We start from the raw sequence: 19,384 nt of genomic DNA on the forward strand, positions 1-19,384 counted from the left end.
GTAAGTGTCATGAATCCAAGAGCATGTATCACACATGTAAAGCAACTAATCCAGTAGAGTAGAGCACTATAGATATGCATCTCTATGAACATATATACACATGGCAAGAGATAAAATATCCAATCCTGAAGTGAAGCAACTAGCAGATGAAGCATGTGATAGGTATCAACTAGCTAAGACCAAGAGAGAGAATAATCTACTATCTACCACTAGTAAGTATATATAAGCTACACATATCATAAGACATTATCAAAAGATAAGTCAGAGGGTACCCGCCTCAAATAGAATGTACAATCAAGCAAATCCAAAGTCAACGTCGAGACGCCCGTCTCGAATCAGAGTCCTGTGTCAACAAACAATATATATATTTTATTTAGCTAAATCCAAATGAATAGCTAAATAAAATCCCTAAACCTAAATTAGGGCAAAACCCTAATCACACAACCTCAATCTACATAATTAAATCTAATGATTAATTAGGATTAGTTACCTAATCCCTAATCACCAATTAGATTAGAAATCCAACGGTTGACTAGGGTTAATTACCTTAACCCTAATCATTCCATTAGATCAATATAAACAAATAAATCTAAACATAATCACTAACCATCTAGTAATCATATAATCCAAATCATACCTAAATCTACACATAAACCTAATTCAATTCTACACACGATCAAGTAATACAACCATAATCCACATGTATCAAAATCCCTACACATCATATATCCATTATCTGTTCCTTACCTCAATCTCAACTACTGGATGCTGGAACAAGTAGAGTTGAACCAACACCCACAGTACACAGTCATGCTTGTTAATCCACAGCACACAACCTTACTGGAATCAAGAACAAGGAACCTCACAGTCTACAGAACACCTCTGCTGAATCCACTTCACGATCACAGATTCTCATTTCCTTGAAGTCAATCCAATCACAAGAGATGAGATCAACAATTCAACACACCCAATCTCGTGACCTAATTCAGCTACAAAGAGAAGAGGATCAGATTTGATCAAGGGAACAGCAAGAACGTGATCCAATTCCTTTCCCAAACCAGAACAGAGCATTAATCCGTGAATCAACAAGAACCCGATGATGAATCAAGAGGGAAATCGACAAGATGGGTTTCGGTTAAGTCTAGCTTACCCTCGCAGACGATCGAGTGGCATAAATCCGGACTAGGGCACCTCTCTAAGCTTCGGTGGCCGATGGTGGAAGGAGACGCGATCCGACGATGCCCTGCCTCCAAGATCACTGCTAGGTGATGCCGCTCGGTCCAATCTGGCCAGCGACAAGGGTAATCACACTGTGTCCAGCGTGAGGAGAGAAGAGGAATGGTCTACCGATGGGAGACGATGCATGATCTGTCTCTCACCGTGCCCTAGCCACAGCGCCTTCGACGATCGGCCTCCAAATCCGCCGGAAAGAATCCCCCGATCAGATCCTGCTCCTCGGCACCGTCAAGCTCCGGTGATGAGTCTCCTCCGGCCTTGGCGTCGAGTGATCCGCAAGAGAGGGAACTGAGAAGAAGAGGGGAGGTCGGCTTCAAGCAGAGGGGAAGGAAGGAGGTTTCGGGTGAGGGATCGGCGTTTTAAGTGAGAAAGGAATAAAAGAAAAGGAAGAAAAGGAATTATATAAATAAGACATTTCCTCACTTAAACGGGTATCTCAAACAGGCTTTTCCGCGCCTACTGAATGATCCCCTAAAAACTCTCTGTACGAGGTTCGAAAATTTCCCAGAAAATTTCTAAAAATTCTGGAAAAATTTTATAAGGCTATTTCTAAAATAACCCCATTTATTTAAATTTTTCGAGATCTCACACGAGGCGCCTCCAAGCTCCATGGAGGCGCCTCGGACACTGTTCATCCGAGGGAAAATATCATTATTTTGTACCTGCAAGATATGTTAGTCCCAAACAATATCCTGCAACACAAAGTTAGCATAAAACAACAGTATAAATATGATAAAGAATATTATGACAGTCTCCGGACTGTCCGAGTCTGACTTCGGATTTCTGACTGGAAACCCTAGGTCGACCCGACGCCTACTGTTCCCTCTATGGGGAACGCGTTCTCACTTACTCCACTCAGGAGATTTACCTGTTGCCAGTGTGATCGTCCAGATCGACTGGACTTTTGCTCAGCACTCGACGCTTCCGGACTTTCTGCTGGACATCCGCTTCCCAGCTAGTCCAGTCTTTCACCTGGTTCGTGACACCAGGACTTTCCACCTAGGGTTACCACCCCCTTGGATTTTTGCCTGAAGCCATCGACCTGCCAAGACTTTCCGCATAGGGTACCACCCCCTAGGATTTTTTCCTTTGCCTAACTGCAGATAGGACTTTCCTGAAACACTCATTCAACATGTTAGATAACAACAAGACTTAACTTTGAACCCTTTGCCATTATCAAAACTTGGGTTCGATCATCGGATGCTTCCCGCACCAACAATCTCCCCCTTTTTGATTATGGGAAACCAAATTCAAAGTTAAGTAAAACAAATGCATAAGTAAAAAATTTTAAGTGAGCATGCTTAAGTATATAAATTCAAATGAACGCTAACTTAAGCTAACACTTAAACTTTTTGTGAAGCTCCCCCTTAATATAGGGTTTCCTTTTTGAATTTTTACTTTTTACTTTTTACTTTTGAATTTCCTAGCTCCCCCTTAATATAGAGTTTCCTTTTTGATTTTTTACTTTTTACTTTTTACTTTTGAATTTCCTACTCTCCCCCTTTGCCATTTATCAAAAAATAAGCCAGTTGAAAATTGTTTTCAATTTTTCTTTTTTTTGAAGGGTAAATTAGGCTATGAAAAAAATGGGATAAGTGCTAAGTTGAAAAATAAATTTTCACCTAAATTTTGAAAGCACTAAGTTAAAATGTTGCAAAACTATCTGAAATGAAATTTAGAAAATATCTTAGCAAGAATTTTCAAGGTTGGCTAAGTTTGAAAAAAGTTTGAAAGTTGCTCTATGAAGCTCTTAGCTAAGCCTTTTGCAAACATTGAATTTTGAAAAAATAGCTTAAGTGAAGAGGGACTTAGCTTAATTTTGAATAAAATAATACTTATTTTTAAAAAATATTTCGTTTATTTTTAGGTTGAAGAGAGAGAGTAGCTAAAATTTAAATTTAGCTTATTTATTCACTTGGTCCTTAAGTCCAAGCATGAGTCAAGTTTAATTAAGAGGTATCAGAGCCCTAAAGAGCAGACATATTTAACTAGAAAATTGAGTATCCTTTACCAACTGTCTAACCTTTAGCTATTTGCTGATTGCCTACAGAGCAACAGCTTTCACATAGTTAGTCAAGTTAAGTCAATTTGGTCCAGTTAGTTTTGACTAGAGCTGGAAGACTTGACTTGATTGATGTATATTGCGTGTTTAACGCCCAGACTCATATTGATGCACAGATATAAGAATTCTTGAGTCCAGGCTGTACCCTATGCATCTCACACCGTTCTATGTCTGTCAAACACAATCAAGGTATACCTAGGTGTTTGTGAGATGCTCTGGCTTAAGTCTAGGGGAACATGACTTCTAGAGGGAAAACATAGGCTAATTCCAAATTTTTGAAAAATCTAATAAATTGGAATTTTGAAAACTATTTTTCCTAGATTTTGAAATGATAATTAAAACAAGATGAGACAAAATGAGACACCTACTCTACCCAACACATTCATATTTGCCTTCTAAGTGCACTGAACTCAAGTTCAGGTAAGGGTTTTGTAAAGATGTCAGCTAAGTTTGATTTGGACTCAACATGGTTGAGTGCGATTTCACCTTTAGCTACGTGATCCCTTACAAAGTGGTGTTTCACCTCAATGTATTTAGTTCTAGAATGGTGAATAGGATTTTTTGTCAGATTAATTGAGCTGATATTATCAACAAAGATTTTTGTATTTTTATATTCTAGTTGAAAGTCTTTTAAGGTATGCATCATCCACAACAGTTGAGATGCACATTCTCCTAGAGCTATGTATTCAGCTTCTATAGTGGATAGAGCAACACAATGTTGCTTTCTGCTTGACCAACTTACTAGGCACTGACCTAGAATATGGCAGTTACCACTTGTACTTTTTCTGTCTTACTTACACCCGGCATAGTCTGAATCAGAATAGCCATACAGGTCAAAGGTGCAAGTTCTTGGGTACCAAATTTCTACATTTAGAGTTCCTTTAATATACCTAAGTATTCATTTGACATATGTTAGGTGTGACTCTTTTGCATTGGATTGGTATCTCGCGCACATACCTACTGCAAACAATATGTCAGGTCGACTTGTAGTTAGGTAAAGTAAACTACCTATGGCACTCCTATAGTACTTTGGGTCTACTGGTTTTCCTTCAGGGTCAGAGTCAATGTTAATGTTGGTTGCCATTGGAGTATTAATAATTTTTGAATTTTCCATGCAGAATTTTTTAATTAATTCCTTAGCATATTTAGTTTGATAAATGTAGATTCCATCTTTGGTTTGTTTAATTTGTAAGCCTAAGAAGAAGTTGAGTTCCCCAACCATACTCATTTCGAATTCATTTTCCATTAATTTAACAAATTCTTTTAAGAGCTTAGAGTTAGTTGAGCCAAAAATTATGTCGTCAACATAGATTTGGGCTATAAAGATATCTTTTTCTATAGTTTTTACAAATAAGGTCGGATCTATTTGTCCTTGGTTAAAGCCTTTGGATATTAAGTAATTAGATAATCTTTCATACCATGCCCTAGGGGCTTGTTTTAGTCCATATAACGCCTTTTTTAATTTGAATACATGGTTTGGGTAGTCTAAGTCTTCAAATCCTGGAGGTTGACTTACATAGACCTCTTCCTTGATAAACCCATTTAAAAAGGCTGACTTAACGTCCATTTGGTATAATTTAAACCCTTTATTTGCTGCATAGGCTAATAACATCCTAATGGATTCGAGTCTAGCTACCGGAGCATAGGTTTCATCATAGTCTAAGCCTTCAACTTGACTAAACCCTTTGGCTACTAGTCTAGCTTTGTTTCTTATTATATTACCCTGATCATCCAACTTGTTCCTAAAAACCCATTTGGTGTCTATTATAGATTTATCTAAGGGTTTAGGTACAAGGTCCCAGACTTGGTTTCTCTCAAATTGTGCTAATTCTTCCTGCATTGCAATTATCCAATCTGGGTCAGGTAGGGCTTCTTCTATAGTCTTAGGTTCAATTTTAGAGATAAGAGCAATCTGACTTAGGTTTCTATAGGATGATCTAGTTCTGACTCCTAGATTTGGGTCACCCAAAATTTGGTCAGGTGGATGAGAGGTACTTACTCTAGTTGGTCTTATCTGTGGGTTAGAAACTGGTTCTTCTGACTCATTAAGGTTAGGTTGGATTTCATCATCTTCTATAGCTCTTGGATTAATGCCAATATTTTCATTTATATTAGGTAAATTGTTTGCTTCATCAAATATTACATTAGTTGTTTCTGATAGGATCGAGTAGCGCGATAGAGGGGGGTGTGAATATCGCTTCTTTTTAAAACTATTCTTTTCTTTTTAAGTTAGAATCGTGCAGCGAAAAGTAAGAAAGGAGACACAATCGTTTACTTCGTTCGGAGCCTAGCTCGACTCCTACTTGAAGGCCCGCGGTCCTTGACCGCACCGATGGGCAAAACACTATAATCCTTCTTTCCGAACTCTTCGGAAAGAAGTGAATCGTACAAGTATAGATATGTAAGATAGTAACACTTCTACTATCTTACAGAATTAAAGTGCAGTATAAAAATAAAGCTATACCGACAATTGCAGAATTTAAGTCGTAGCTCGGTCGGCAATCGGATGAAGTCACTTGCAAATTTGATGAAGTCTTGTAGCGTGGACAGATTGCAAACGAGCACAAGAATTGATCAGAAAAGTTGTTACCGCCTCTATCTTCGAGCCTGGTTTTTATAGGAGTACTTAGGGTTCGGTCGACCGATCCCCTGTTCGGTCGATCGAACCAGCTTCGATCACCTCCAGCTGGCAATCTGACGCTGGCTCGTAATTATGCTTTAATTTACCTTCAATGGTTTGGTCGACCGAATCCTTTTATAGGTCAACCGAACAAGGTTTTTCCTTGTTCGCTGAAATCTACCGAGATCACCCTTTAATGCTGATTAAATGTTGATTGGATCGGTCGACCGATCCTCTTGTTCGGTCGACCGATCAGCCCTTCTTTCCTTTGCTTGCTGATTTGGTGCTGATGAACTGGCTTGCTGAGTCAACAGGTTCGGTCGACCGATCTTAATTTTCGGTCGACCGATCAAGCTTTGACCGGACTCTGGCTCAGTTCTGATCTGGACTAACTTCTGTGCTGATCTTACTTGGTTCGGTTGACCGGTCCTCTGGTTCGGTCAACCGGTCCTCTGGTTCGGTCGACCGATCCTCTAGTTCGGTCGACCGATCTGCCTAGACCTGCAAAACAGTGTTAGAACAAAAAACACCCTGTAACACAGATGTTAACATAACAGTATAATAATGCATGAGTAATAAAAGAACAGTAGAACTGTTCTTGATCTCAACTTGGAAACCTTTCCGGTTTCTTCAGTTGGATCAGCGACCTAAGGTTGTTCCCTCCGGGAACCCGACCTCACTGTCGCTCCTCCAGTTTGCTTACCTCAACCACCTGCCAAACTTTGATCCTCCAGATCTAGTTTGGACTTCTCACTCAGCCTTGATCGGCTCCCCAGGACTTTTCCTTTGATCTTCGGTCCTTCAGACCTCTCGATCACACTACCAAGCTTCGTCTCCCCTCGACCTTCTTGGACATTCACCTGGGTTCCACGATCTTCTAAGATTTCTCCTACCTAGCCTCCAACTAGGTCTTTCCCGGTTGAGTAAACATTCTGCACACTCAGTAAACTTGTTAGATCACAACAAGACTTAACTTGAACCTTTGACAACACCAAAACTTAGGTTTGATTCTGGTGCAGCTTGCACCAACAGTTTCTTCAACTTTCATGGTGTTTTGATTATATACTCTAAATGCTCTACTGGTTGAGGAGTATCCTAAAAATATTCCTTCGTTAGACTTAGGTGTAAATTTTCCTAAATAATCTTTAGTATTTAAAATGTGAACTTTACAACCAAATACTTTTAGATAATTTAGATTGGGAATTTTATGGTAGTAAAGTTCATACGGTGTTTTATTGTGATGTTTGTTAATTAAAATTCTGTTTTGAATATAATTTGCAGTGTTTATTGCTTCAGCCCAAAATTGATGCTTCAAATTATATTCGTTTAGCATAGTCCTAGTGGGTTCTTGTAGTGTTCTATTTTTACGTTCTACTAGACCATTTTGCTGGGGGGTTCTAGGACATGAAAATTCATGTTGATATCCATTTATTTTACAAAATTGGGTAAACCTATGATTTTCAAATTCCCCCCCGTGATCACTTCTTATTCTTTTGATTTTAGTATCTTTTTCATTTTCCGTTAATTTGCAAAAATTACTAAATATTTCATAGGTTTCATCTTTTGTTTTTAGGAATTTTACCCATGAATACCTAGAGTAGTCATCAATTATTACTAAGATATTGATTCTTGCTTAGTGATTTGGCTCCATGTGAATCAAATATGTCAAGGTAAAGGAGCTCAAGTACAGAGTTAGTTCTTTCTATGTTGGTTGACTTGTGGGTTGACTTGGTTTGTTTTCCTTTTTGACATGCATCACAGATTGAGTTTTCAATAAATTTTAAATTGGGCAAACCACTAACTAGACCATTTTGACTCATTTTTGAAATGAGTTTAGTGTGCGTGTGACCCAGTCTTCTGTGCCACAGTTGGGTTTCCTCTTGTTGTGTCAAGAGACACTTTATTGAGGATATTGATAAGTCAATTGTGTAGATGTTATTTTTTTCTAAGTCCCTTAAGACTAATTGTAACGACCACCCTTCTTACTACTACTACTACTCTCTAAGAGTGACCGTTACTTAACTACTAACTCTACTTAACCGGTATAATTAAAAACCACGAGGAATCCCTACCGAAAAATTTCGACAGAGTCTCCCCTGTACCGGTGACCAAATCAACAATACAAACAAACTATACTCAGCCACAGGCAGTTGGAACATGTATTTTCACAACCACGCAGTATAATATCACAAATAAAAGAAGGAAACTACTCTAGCAATAGCAAACAACTATATCACTCCATCAATAGAACCCAACTACAAATGCGGAATAAACTTAATTACAATCTTAACTTATAATAACATTAAAACAAAACTAAAAGAACTCTAAACAGAAAAGTCTTGACAATTCCTTAGCAAACTCTTGATCTCCCCATAGTCCAGCCATCACACACCTTCATCACCACCACCTTGTCGCCTTCCTTGCTAAATCTTTTCCTTTCCTTTATCTGCAGTAGGAGGAAGTGCAGTCTATAAGCATAAAGCTTAGTGAGCGCTATCTACTCTCAAAAACTTGATATGTATGTATATAAATAAAAACATGCTAAAACTGAATGCTAACATATAAAACTACTCATGCTCATAAATAGCAAAGGAATCATACTAACTGAAATACTGAATATGTAAAGCTAATCATGCTCATAAACCAATAAAACTATAACTGCATGCTGAAAGCAAATAAAGCTAAACATGCTGAATAATCTAATAGCAAGAAACAAATAAGACTATCACTGCATGCTTCAAATAACAAGAAACTAAACTTTCTAATTCTAAACATATTTGAAGCTGGTTTCATTTGTTTCAAAACTTATACTTTAATACTTCAAAATAATAATAAACTTATTTTGGGCCCGGCATTGTACCAATTTACGCGCATCCTTAATAAGAGTCGAGGTAGCTAATCCCGAAACTACTAAGGTACTTCTAGGCGATCTTGTGCCTAGGGGCGATCTAGGAGCCCACCCAATGGACCTTGTGTCCTGGACCTTGTGTCCGGTACATGCTATTAAAAAGTAAAATACTTATTTTCTTTTTGACTATTACTTCCTTATACTTGTTATTCTTCAATTCTCTTATAATAAAATGTTTTGGAATTTCTTTGAGCACTTGATATGCTACTGATCTCAATTCTTAAAATTAGGGATCCTATTAAGACCTTGGTCTCTCTTTCTTATATTTCTTATAAATCCCTAAAGGATTTATTAAAACTCTTATTCTTCCCACCTACAGGTAGATCCTAGAGTTTTTAAAGAGCAACAAGATTCTTTAAAAATGTATCAACAGAATCAAGCAAAAGAAAACAAATCAAACTTCCTTAAACATGCTACAATAAACATAAATCAAAGGAAAGCAAGTTGAGCTCTCTAAGCATGCTACAACAGATATGAATCAAGAAAAACTAAATTTGATTTCTTTAAGCCTACTATAAAATAAAACTACTCATGTTAAACTGATCATGCTTAATTGTTAGCAAATGGATAATTGCTCAAGCTTTACTATCAGCAAACGAAAACTAAACAGCAAGAGAATAACCTAAACAGCATAGGAAAAATCTAAAAAACATGCTAAACCCATTCAAATTCCTTCTCCTCTTCTTTAACAAACTCATGACAGCAAAGGTAGATTAACCAAGCTAGGGCAGCAAAAAGGAAATTAACCAACAAAAGAGAATTATCATTGATAACCTAGATTTGAATATGTTCTTCATGCTTTCTATCTACCATGGAAAAAAAACAAATATTCAGCAAACTTCAAAGAATAAAGCTTCGGAATTAAACCTTCTCTAATCATTCTTTACAGTAACAATGAACTAAAAGGAACCATATTCCTAACAGCCAACTTCTAACAGCATGTTTTGGAAATCAAGAAAAAAAATAAACTAAATCCTTGGACAATTCCAAAATTTCCTCACGGCAGTAATGACATCCTCAGCATTAAATCCGAATTTCCAATACAAGCCTGCAGGAAACAAACCGCGTACTTTACCTATACCAAACATCCTCAATGAATCTTCATCTCGCATCAGTAAATCCCAACCGAGTACAATCTTATTCACAAACAAGCAACAACTTCACAGCATGCTTCAAAAAAAAATCAAAAAACAAGGAAACACCAAATCCCAATTCGGGAAACTCACGGCAGCACAAAACCAAAATCTTTCAAAAACCAATCGAAGGGAACTACTCCTACTGCAGGTGAGAAGCAACTCACCTCGGTTCCTTGGACTCACAGCTGACGGGAAGAATTCTAGGGTTCGGAGGAGCTTGATCTTCGGCTTCTTCTTGCGCCAACCAATCCTCCTCGACGATGGTGGTCGCACACGATTGAGAACCCGCCGGAAAAAGCCCTTCGCCGGCGCCGAAGAGAGACCCCTAGGAGGTGCTGCGTTTTCGCCCGAGCAGGAATCGGCGCCGTCGCGTGAGATGAGAAGAGAAGAAAGTTAGGTCACGGGAGAAAATAAAACTCCCTTTATAACTAGGATATTCGACTACTAACTATACCTTAAATATAATCTGTTCTTTCCTTAATTAACAAAAACTCGCCGGCACAGCTGGTTAACCGGCTTTTAACCGAAGCAAGGGGTCTCGGCTTCAATCCCTCAACCGCGCACTTTTCCCAATTTATTCCCTAATCATTAACTATGGTATAAACTTAATTCTAACCATATAAGGTTAACAAAACCATGTAACTCAGCTGGTTGGGCCGGTTTTGCTTGGGTCAGTCCAACCCGAGGTCGTGGGTTCGAATCTCACCTTCAACGTTTTTTTTAAAACTTCTTTCTTTTTGTAATCCTACTAAACGACCTCCAAAAATTACGTAAAAATACTCTAAAAATTCCTAAAAATCTCTAGAATATTTTAAAAGTATTTCCAAATATTTTTATGGACATTTAAAACTTGAAATAGGGAAAATTGGGTTGTTACAATTCCCCATACCTTATAAAAGTTCGTCCTCGAACTTAGAATAACTCTGAACATTTCTGTCTCATACCGTCCTCACGTTCCCAAGTGACTTCCTCGTGCTTCTAGTTCTGCCAGATGACCTTCACTAGTGGCACTTCTTTGTTTGTTAGTCTCTTGACTTCTCTGTCCACTATCTGTGTAGGTCTGCTCTCATAACTAAGATCCGCTTGGATCTGCACTGACTGAGGCTGAATCACTTGGCTCGGGTCGTGGAGACACTTCTTTAGCATAGAGACATGAAATACATTGTATATGGCTGACATGTCTTGTGGTAAGTCCAACTTGTATGCTACCTTTCCAATCCTCTCTGTAATCAAGTAAGGTCCTACATAGCGAGGACTTAATTTGTCCTTCTTGCCAAATCTCATCACTCCCTTCATAGGAGAGACCTGGAGAAAAAACTGAATCCCCTACTTGGAATTCATGTGGCCTACGGCGGGTGTCAGCATAACTCTTCTGTCTACTCTAGGCAGTCTCAATTCTCTGTCTGATCTTCTGAATAGCCTGAGTAGTTTCATCTATCAGCTCTGTCTGAATGCCCAGTTCTACTTCCATTTCTTTTCTCTCACCTGCTTCTTGCCAGCAAATGGGTGATCTGCACTTCCTGCCATCCAATGCCTCATAAGGAGCCATCTTGATGGTGGCCTGATAGCTGTTGTTGTAGGCAAATTCAGCTAAGCACAGGTACTTGCACCAACTTCCCTTGAAATCTAGTGCACAAGCTCTGAGCATAACTTCTAGAATCTGATTTACTCGCTCTGTCTGTCCATCAGTATGAGGATGGAAGGCTGTGCTGAACTTGAGTTTGGTGCCTAATGCAGTCTGAACACACTCCCAAAAGTAAAAGGTGAAGCGCCCATCTCTATCAGAAACAATAGATTTAGGAACTCCGTGAAGTCTGATCACCTCTTTAAATACAGCTGTGCCAACTGCTCTATAGAGTGAGACACCCTGATGGCTAGAAAATGAGCAGACTTGGTCAATCTGTCCACTGTCACCCATATTGTATCATATCCATTTGTGGTTCTTGGAAGACTTGTTATGAAGTCCATGGATATGTCTTCCCACTTCCACTCTGGTATAGGAAGAGGCTGGAGAACTCCTCCTGGTCTCTGGTGTTCTGCTTTGACCCTCTGACATGTCAGGCAGGTACTGACATATTTAGCTACATCTCTTTTGAGTCCAGACCACCAGAATCTCTATTTCCCGTCTTGATACATCTTGGTAGAACCAGGATACATGGAATAAGGTGTACTATGAGCTTCTTCCAAAATTTTCTTTCTCAGCTCTTCATCATTGGGGACACAAAGGCGGCTCCCCTGATAAAGAATTCCACTGTCTGATACTCGAAACTCTGAATTTCCTTCTTCTTGTATCCCTTGCTTGATCTTTTGGATATCTGAATCTTCACTTTGCTTTCTCTGCATATCCTCAAGCAGGGTTGACTCTAAGGTCAATGCAGAGAGTTGCCCATAAATAATTTCCATTCCAAAATCTGACAACTCCTTCTGCAGTGGTAGGGCTAATGATGACAAAGACATCAGGGATGCACTGGACTTTCTGCTTAGTGCATCTGCCACTTGTTAGCTTTACCTGGGTGGTAGAGGATTTCACAGTCGTAATCTTTGACCAACTCTAGCCACCTATGTTGTCTCATGTTTAACTCCTTCTGAGTGAAGAAGCACTTAAGACTCTGATGGTCTGTGAAGATCCTGCACTGAACGCCATATAAATAATGTCGCCAGAGTTTCAGTGCAAAGACCACAGCTACCTGCTCAAGATCATGAGTGATGCAGTTCTTCTCGTAGTCTTTGAGTTGCCTGGAAGCATAAGCTATAACTTTTCCTTCTTGTATGAGTACAGCTCCTAAGCCCATCTTGGAAGCATCACTCTAGATGTCAAAACCCCTGTCACTTTCTGGAACTGTAAGGATAGGAGCACTGGTCAGTCTCTTCTTGAGCTCTTGGAAACTCTGCTCACATTTATCTGACCATTCAAACTTCTTGTTCTTCCTAGTGAGGGCTGTTAGTGGAGAGGCTATCCTGGAAAAGTCCTCCACGAATTTCTGTAGTACCCAGCTAAACCAAAGAAGCTTCTGATCTCCCTGGTATTCTTGGGTCTACTCCAGTTGTTGACTGCTTCTATTTTGGCTGGATCCACTTGAATGCCTTCTTTAGAAATTATGTGACCTAGAAATGCCACCTGATCTAACCAGAACTCGCACTTTGAGAATTTAGCGTAAAGCTGCTTTTGTTGAAGGGTCTGCAGAACTATTCTCAAGTGCGTGTCATGGTCCTCTGGGGTTCTGAAATAGACTAGAATGTAGTCGATGAACACAATAACAAACTTGTCAAGGTATTCTCTAAACACTCTATTCATCAAGTCCATGAAGACTGCAGGTGCATTAGTCATACCAAAAGGCATGACTACGAATTCATAGTGTCCGTATCTGGTCCTGAAGGTTGTTCTGGGTATATCACTTTCCTTCACTTTCAACTGATGATACCCAGAGCGCAAGTCTATCTTGGAGAACACTGTTGTCCCTCTCAATTGATCAAATAAGTCATCGATTCTGGGCAGTGGATACTTGTTCTTGATTGTCACTTGATTCAGAGCTCTATAATCTATGCACATCCGCATAGATCCATCCTTCTTCTTGACAAATAACACAGGAGCTCCCCATGGTGAATGACTAGGGCGGATGAAGCCTTTGTCAAGCAGCTCCTAAAGTTGTTCTTGTAACTCTTTCAGCTCTGCTGGAGACATGCGATACGAAGCTTTTGAAATTAGACCGGTTCCAGGAACCAATTCAATCTCAAATTCCACTTCTCTATTGGGAGGTAGTCCAGGTAGCTCTTCTAAAAATACCTCTGGATACTCACAGACTACTCGAACATCTTCCTGCTTGGGTCTTTCTTATTATCTTTGTCCTTCCAGTTCTGATTACTTGACTGGGATCTCTGTTTCCCCACTGTCTTGTCTTCTATTTTGACTGACTTGTGTTGCTTTTGTTGTGCCTTATTGCTGTTCAGATAGTGCTCACTAATTCCCCGCTGACCAGCTCTTCACCAATCTATGGTCGGTGAGTTTCACTACTCACATTAGGTGTTATTTCTGGTCTCAGCATTAGGAGCATCAGTCTGACTCGTTCTTTCACTGTACTAACTAACTCTAGGCAAAGGTGAGCTAGCTTGTTAAATCTTTTAACCGCATCTTCTACTAGTAGGTCACCTTGTCTGAATTCCATAAGCTCCTCATACTGTTTATTGGTGATCCGTTGACGGAAGACTTCTTCGTAAAACTCTGTCTCGAAGTCAACCCAGCTCATCTAGTTGACTGCTCTCTTACTCTTAACTCGCTCCCACCACCTACAAGCACCTCCAGATAGGCAGAAAGAGGCACACTTACCCTTCTCGACTTCTGATCAGTCAAGAAGCTCCATTGTGCTCTCAAGTGTCTTGAACCAAGCCTGAGCATCCCAGGGCTCAGTCATGCCTGAAAAACTTTCTGGTTTCAGCTTCAGCCACTGGATGAGGTATGCTTCTTGTCTTCTAGGTGTTGTGGCGACTTCCAGGGCAACTGATAGGACTTCAGTCATCACTGGAGTCTCCACATTAATGGTTGGGGGAGTGGGAGGAGCTGGCTTCTGATTGGCCATTAGATTGGCAATCACTTGCTGCTTCTCGCTACTTGTCTCTGACGTTGAGTAACAATTTTAGAGAGAATAGGCCCAGGGGTTCTGGGCTCTTCGTTCTCCTGAACTCGGGCCTCAGTATAAACGGTACGGGGATGTCCTCTTCTTGACATCCAGTTATGCAAGAAAAAGAAAGACTTGATATATTCTCTATCCTTTCTAAACATAATCCTTTCTAAACATACATATGTATGAATAAAGAGAAACAAACTTCTATCTTACTAAAGCGCATACAAGCAAATACTCTATACTGCAAATAATAAAGAAAGCATAAGAAAGAAAACTTAAATACTTTCTTACTTGAAGACGGCAAGGATGATGCTGATGTGTGTGTTATGCTGGAGAATGGAACACTGCTCTGATACCAACTGTAACGACCACCATTCTTACTACTACTACTACTCTCTAAGAGTGACCGTTACTTAACTACTAACTCTACTTAACCGGTATAATTAAAAACCACGAGGAATCCCTACCGAAAAATTTCGGCAGAGTCTCCCCTGTACCGGTGACCAAATCAACAATACAAACAAACTATACTCAGCCACAGGCGGCTGGAACATGTATTTTCACAACCACGCGGTATAATATCACAAATAAAAGAAGGAAACTACTCTAGCAATAGCAAACAACTATATCACTCCATCAATAGAACCCAACTACAAATGCGGAATAAACTTAATTACAATCTTAACTTATAATAACATTTAAAGAAAACTAAAAGAACTCTAAATAGAAAAGTCTTGACAATTCCTTAGCAAACTCTTGATCTCCCCATAGTCCAGCCATCACACACCTTCATCACCACCACCTTGTCGCCTTCCTTGCTAAATCTTTTCCTTTCCTTTATCTGCAGTAGGAGGAAGTGCAGTCTATAAGCATAAAGCTTAGTGAGCGCTATCTACTCACAAAAACTCGATATGCATGTATATAAATAAAAACATGCTAAAACTGAATGCTAACATATAAAACTACTCATGCTCATAAATAGCAAAGGAATCATACTAACTGAAATACTGAATATGTAAAGCTAATCATGCTCATAAACCAATAAAACTATAACTGCATGCTGAAAGCAAATAAAGCTAAACATGCTAAATAATCTAATAGCAAGAAACAAATAAGACTATCATTGCATGCTTCAAATAACAAGAAACTAAACTTTCTAATTCTAAACATATTTGAAGCTTGTTTCATTTGTTTCAAAACTTATACTTTAATACTTCAAAATAATAATAAACTTCTTTTAGGCCCGGCATTGTACCAATTTGCGCGCATCGTTAATAAGAGTCGAGGTAGCTAATCCCGAAACTACTAAGGTACTTCTAGGCGATCATGTGCTTAGGGGCGATCTAGGAGCCCACCCAATGGACCTTGTGTCCTGGACCTTGTATCCGGTACATGCCATTCAAAAGTAAAATACTTATTTTCTTTTTAACTATTACTTCCTTATACTTGTTATTCTTCAATTCTCTTATAATAAAATGTCTTGGCATTTCTTTGAGCACTTGATATGCTACTGATCCCAATTCTTAAAATTAGGGATCCTATTAAGACCTTGGTCTCTCTTTCTTATAACTTCTTATAAATCCCTAAAGGATTTATTAAAACTCTTATTCTTCCCACCTACAGGTAGATCCTAGAGTTTTTAAAGAGCAACAAGATTCTTTAAAAATGTATCAACAGAATCAAGCAAAAGAAAACAAATCAAACTTCCTTAAACATGCTACAATAAATATAAATCAAAGGAAAGCAAGCTGAGCTCTCTAAGCATGCTACAACAGATATGAATCACGAAAAACTGAATTTGATTTCTTTAAGCCTACTCTAAAATAAAACTGCTCATGTTAAACTGATCATGATTAATTATTAGCAAATGGATAATTGCTCATGCTTTACTATCATCAAACGAAAACTAAACAGCAAGAGAATAACCTAAACAGCATAGGAAAAATCTAAACAACATGCTAAACCCATTCAAATTCCTTCTCCTCTTCTTTAACAAACTCATGACAGCAAAGGTAGATTAACCAAGCTAGGGCAGCAAAAAGGAAATTAACTGTAATGCCCGAAAATTCTCAAGACTATTTTAGGAATATTTTATAATTTTTCTGGAATTATTAGATATTTTCTGGAATTTTTGGAGTATTGAAAGTAGCAAAAATAAATAGAAAAGTAAAATGGTTTAAGCGGGAATCGAACCCGGGACCTCTCGGGTCCGCTAAACCTTTAGTTAGCCTTAGTAACCGGTGAACCCAGCGGGGCCGTGCTGAAAGAGAAGGGAAACATTTATATTTATGTTTGAGTTGGGCCTAGTTACCCACTTAATATAAATTAAAAACTTAAGTTGGTTTGGGTTATTTTGAGTTTGGTTCGGCAACATCTCTTCCTCAAAAACCCTCACCGCCGAACACCCTCTCCTTCTCCTCTTCCTTCTCTCGGGGCCCAAACAAGCCAAAGCCAACCCTAGGGTTCCCTCCCTAGGGCCCTAAGTGCACCTTCCGGCAGCGATTCCAACACAAGAACGTTCCCCTCCGCGAGAAGAATGCGTTGGAGCGAGGAGATTATCGAAAGGATCGTCTCCACCGGAATTCTAGCGAATAGAGTTGTAAGAAAATTAGCGTACGAGGTAAGAAACCCCTCACCTGCAGTATAAGTAGCTCTCGTGTGTTTTCTTTTGTGCATTAGATTAGTTTTATTGAATTTTGTCAGCATATAGTGTGTATTTTAATTCTTCTCATAGATTTAGGGATTAGTGAGCATCTCTAGATGGGCCGAGCACGTGTATCCTCTGTAGATAGGGGTTTAGACGCTGCTGGGTGCCTAGAGGTGGTCTCCCTGATCGAGAGGAGAGTTAGAGAGCGCCAAATGCTCGACAAAATGCCTAGCACAACCTTATGATACAGTGACCGTTTAGTTAAATGCCATAGAACATGTTAATTAGCATGATCAGTTCTATTTCAGCTTTTATGAAACTAGATGTCCAAATGGGTGGGCTCCCATAGTCGCCTCTAGGTTCAGACAACCTAGTTCTAGGTTCAGATAACCTAGATTCAGTAAAATAGTATTAGCTATTTCAATATTTTACTTTTCAGTGGCATTGTACTGGATTAGATATCCATTGGGTTGGGCTCCCATAGTCGTCCCTAGGTTTAGCTAACCTAGTAAACCCTACTAGATTCGGAACTTGCAATCCCGGGTCTAGTTAGGGATGCGCGCACAGCAAGTACAGTTGGCAGGGCCCATAGCAGCATGTATAGTATTTTTACTTACTATATGTATATGGTTTTCAACCTTTCACAAATTAGTTCGTGAATTCAGTACAGTCCTAGCAGTCGCTCAGTATTAGCTTAGCTCAGTTTTAGTATCAGCTTAGTCCTTCATTGATACCATGTGATTGATATCATGATCAACTTTAGATATGCCATGATTGTATGCTTATATGCCATGCCATGTTTAGTTTATTCAGTGTACTTAGCATATCCCTTTAAACAGCATGATTTAAAAATATATTTGCATCGTATGCATGTTTTAGTGAGGTAGATGGTTTCTTACTAAGCGTTTGGCTTACAGATACTATTTTTCCTTATACTGCAGATACAGGTAAAAGGAAAATGGACTAGCAGTGGAGGCTGGAGGTCAATGCAGGTGAAGATGTGTGTGGATGGAACCTGGAAGTAGGTCTTAGGGAACTTAACAAGCTTTATCTAAATACTAGAACTGTTTAGAGATTTAGCATTTTGCAATCTAGTTGTTCATCGTTATGAATTAGTTAATCGTGACCTTATTATGCTTAGAACACCTCTTTTATGTTGTTAGAATGTTAGTTGTTGTCGTTAGAGTGTTTCTTAGTCATTTTAGTACTTGTAATGTGATAGAAGCACGAAATAGTGCTGAAATCAGACCTTTGGCACGGAATCAGAAACTCGAATCGATCAGCTGATCGATTCGAGAGTTTCCAATCGATCGAAGGATCGACTGGGCACCTGGTTTCACGAACAGTAGGCTTCTGGATCGATCGGTCGATCGATCGGTCGATCGATCCAGCCAATTCCATTGCGAACAGAAGGCTCTGGGATCGATCACTAGATCGATTGATCAGTCTGGATCGATCAGTCGATCGATCCAGAATATTGCCCGAGCACAGTAACGTGCTGGATCGATCACTGGATCGATCCGACTATTCCAATTGATCCGTGGATCGATTGGGAGGTCTGGTATCAGTGGGGGAGTGTCTAAGTTCAGTTCCTTGGCCATGAGGAAGGTAAAACATGTTATGAGTAGTTAGTTTACCTCCCTTAGCATGTATAGAACCAAGAAATGTCAATAGTTTAGTAAAATTTTAAGTATCACAGCTTCCGCATTATGTCTTTAGTAATGGTCAGGGAATAGTTTAGCACAGCCTAATGTGACGAACGGCCTTACAGCTTAGTAGTAGAAGGCGGGTCGTTACATTAACCAACAAAAGAGAATTATCATTGATAACCTAGATTTGAATATGTTCTTCATGCTTTCTATCTACCATGGAAAAAAAAACCAAATATTCAGCAAACTTCAAAGAATAAAGCTTCGGAATTAAACCTTCTCTAATCATTCTTTACAGTAACAATGAACTAAAAGGAACCATATTCCTAACAGCCAACTTCTAACAGCATGTTTTGGAAATCAAGAAAAAAAAGAATCTAAATCCTTGGACAATTCCAAAATTTCCTCACGGCAGTAATGACATCCTCAGCATCAAATCCGAATTTCCAATACAAGCCTACAGGAAACAAACCGCATACTTTACCTATACCAAACATCCTCAATGAA

General features: G+C 39.2%; 1 long non-coding RNA gene across 1 annotated transcript; it reads right to left on the reverse strand.

Moving 5' to 3' along the window:
* Positions 1 to 276: 276 nt before the first annotated feature.
* Positions 277 to 1,606, reverse strand: LOC122001311. Its single transcript, XR_006117317.1, has 3 exons — positions 1,151 to 1,606; positions 748 to 989; positions 277 to 343 (listed from the first exon to the last, which is right to left on the reverse strand). It is a non-coding gene; the product is annotated as an uncharacterized LOC122001311 (long non-coding RNA).
* Positions 1,607 to 19,384: the final 17,778 nt, after the last annotated feature.

The sequence above is a fragment of the Zingiber officinale genome, chromosome 7A (assembly GCF_018446385.1).
Source record: "Zingiber officinale cultivar Zhangliang chromosome 7A, Zo_v1.1, whole genome shotgun sequence".
NCBI lineage: Eukaryota > Viridiplantae > Streptophyta > Magnoliopsida > Zingiberales > Zingiberaceae > Zingiber > Zingiber officinale.